Source organism: Sciurus carolinensis (assembly GCF_902686445.1).
Source record: "Sciurus carolinensis chromosome 14 unlocalized genomic scaffold, mSciCar1.2 SUPER_6_x, whole genome shotgun sequence".
NCBI classification, from domain to species: domain Eukaryota; kingdom Metazoa; phylum Chordata; class Mammalia; order Rodentia; family Sciuridae; genus Sciurus; species Sciurus carolinensis.
This window is the reverse complement of record NW_025920104.1, coordinates 7,839,475-7,842,860: the sequence shown is the minus strand read 5'-3', so window position 1 is coordinate 7,842,860 and position 3,386 is coordinate 7,839,475.

The following is a 3,386-nucleotide window of genomic DNA, read 5'->3' as shown; positions in this document are numbered from 1 at the left end:
TACTAACTGCCTGTCCCCAATTCTGACTTCATTTCCCCCTCTAATACTAGGAAATCCTTCACTGTTGTAGGGAAAATGGGCAATGACCAATCTGGCTTCTTCAAGCTAGAAGTGGGCAGCGTGGGGCAAGCAGTTTGGAGTTCCCTTTTTAGAAATCGGGTCAACTGAGGGGTCCAAGGTAGAAGTCTGGTTGGGGAAGAGCAGGCTATAAAGGCATCTGGGGATGGGTGCTTCTATGAGAGAAGAACAAAAAGACATGAGTACTGAAATGAGATTGATACAATATAAATGTTGGGGAATCTGGAACATGCCAATGAATATATAAAGATGACAGAAGTCAATAATTCCTCACCAAGGGGTGGAAGAACTGAGAAGTTGTTGCCTTAACAAGGCCTAGCAAAGGCTGGAGGGGACAAGGCCTTTATTCGGGGACTTTAACATTGTCCAGGTTATCAGGAATGTAAACACAATATTTAACTCTTAATGTCATCTGATTTTTATACAATATCCCTTTATTGGTATAGCCTGTGTTAAGTAGAGATCTCTATATTTCTGTTACTTAGGGCTAGATAATCATACTACCAAACATAGATAAAGCCTACCTGTGACTGTAGGCCTTAAACTGACTAAAACCTTCTGACTCTAGCAGTTTTCCTTGATAGTTATCAGGCACATTTGCCTAAGAATCTTTCTTTTGTAGCTTCCACTCTTAATTTTAGTGGGATAACACAAATGTACATCTTAAGTTACTTTTAACTATTATTTCTTTTAAATGCCCAAGAATGGCTATATTTTGGTTTTAACTGTTTTGCTGGGTGTCCAAGATCAAGCTGGTCAAATTGACCTGGTTCCTGTCTTGTTAAAGAGTCAGCTGAGTTTCCACAGGGGCCACTCATAGAGAACTTAAGAGCAGCTTCTTAGCTCCATTAGTGCCATTGGTTAGGCAGGGTCTTCTCGTGAGGTGGCTTTCCTTGAAAGCATTAGGGGTGTCTCCCTTTTCCCATGACCCTCCTCTGCAGCAGATGCACTGAGTGATTTTCATCCTCTAGTCTCAACAATCTCCTTGATCAGGAGGTTGTGTGACCCAAAGTTCCAGGCTCCTTAGAGAAGTACTCTTATTCCCTGGGTTCAGGCTGACTTTGAGGGCAAGATACTGTTTTTTTTTTTTTTTCTTGGCCTCTGTATTTAATTCCAATAACTAAGTTTGATCTTAATCATCCAGCAAGCCAGTCTCACCAGGCATAAAGTAAGAGTACTGGGCTTTAACTTTAATGTCCACAACTTTACAGTCATTTACCCTTTTATTAAAGTACTACCACATACTATCTGTTTTGAAGGTGATGGCCTATTATCACAAGTTACCTAGGTTGTATGTTCTGGAAGCAGTTACTTCTGCAAAACAGTAACAGGCAACAGTTTTACAAAATGAAATTAGCAAGAGTAAAAACATATTTAGCTTGTATAATAGTTATCTTGAATTTTGGCTGAGTTCTACATTATATACCCTGTTTGAGATCACAGTAATCTTTACAACAAACATCAAATTTTTGAGCACAACTTTAAATGAGTTAAAGTCTGGCTTACTTTGGAGTCATTCTAACATGTAGCAGGGTGAGACAGAGCCTTATCTCAGGTAAGGCAGGGCTCTTCACAAGTCTTAAGTAAAATGTTCTAATCCTAAAGCTAATTTTTGCCCCTTTTGCCATGACCAGCATGACCAAATTTTCAAGTTCAGTGAGGGTCAAAGGAGTATTAGAAAATAAAGGTTTATAAACACAGATTTTGAAGATTAAGCTGAGATCAGATGGACCTCTGTTCTCTGATGGAAATGCAGATCTAAAGAGTTATGTTAGCAACATTTATACATGTCTTATTATTAGGTTAAAGACTATGTAAGCATTATTCTTTGTTTTCAGGAGAGTTACAGAGGCTAGAACATCAACATAACTTTTTCCCACAACTGCAAAGTGCAATGTTAGGAACTCCGTGTAGCTCTCAAAGAAGCCCACTGTCCAAGGTTACTGTAAGGTGGGCAGGAAATAGAGAAGGGAACTGATGAAACAGTGGTTATCTAGCAAAACAATTTCTTTCTACCCAAGAGCTGTGTGCCTGAGATCAATGTAAGAGCTGATAGGACTCCTGTACAGAGCCTCCCCAGGAAGGCTACTGCCACAGCAGTTAGGCATCTTGTGCTCCTACACAGGAACACTGCCAGGCACCATGCATGCTACAGTCATGATGTCAGGGACCCCAATCTCAGTCATTGTTGTCCCATTTTTGCTATTGTGCATTATACTCTTTCTTAAATGTCATTTTAAGAAGTTTACATATATTGATTCCTGAGTCCATATGAACATTAGTTAATACAGTCTAACATTATATCCAGAATAGGAATCAATCAAAGAAAGGCTGAGAGCTTTTAACTTTTCTTTTGTGTAGCAAAATGCTTTCGCCTTCTACAATATGAACATTTAAACAAATCAGGCTGTCACTAACTCTTAGATATACATTTACATTTACATTTTTATCTCAGTGAAATAAGTAACCAATTTTACATATACCTTCCTGATAATATGTCCCATAATAGAAAATTAAATGACAGAAATAAATCCCCAATGAAATGTACTCTTTAAGTTTAATATTACCAGTACAGACAAGTTTATTCTGGAGAATAGCAGCTTGACAAATTTCCTGCTTTCAAAACTTGTATACCTGGAAAATATGAATACATTTAATATACAAGGAGTGACCATTTCACAATTACCTTGACACTTTAATCTTACTAAATTCAGTTTTTAAAGAAAAAGTTAGACTCTGTAACATAGTACAATACTCTTAACAGTTGTTTAACCATAATTGTATAAACCCCAATTTTTAAGACTAATTGTTTTAAAGAATAAAACTTAATAGACACAAAGTTTAGAGTAAATTAGTGTTTCTAAGAAATCCTTATTATTTTACCATATAGATTAAACTTTGGCTTATATCAGAACATTAGTATTTCACCTTAGGAAAAACCTTAAATAGCTTTAGCTGTCTCACATACACACAGCCAACTTAGTTACACACAGACTTGTTGAAACTTACCCTTTACTTACACACAGACTTTCTTAGCACTTACTTAGACCCTCATGTATTCCATCACACAGGCACTTTCTTACCCAGAAACATTTTATTTTTCCTTTTCATTAAATATATTTCCAAACCCAGAACCTTTTATTTTCTCTTTCCTATCTGTTGACCCCTTTTTGTCCACATTCTGAAACAACTCTTATGAAATTTTTGAATTTAGAAAAATTACTCCAATTTAACAAGATAAAATACTTTGTGGTTTATAGTACTCTAACTGAAACACAGTGAAAGGGGAGATGGTAACTCTAAATCCA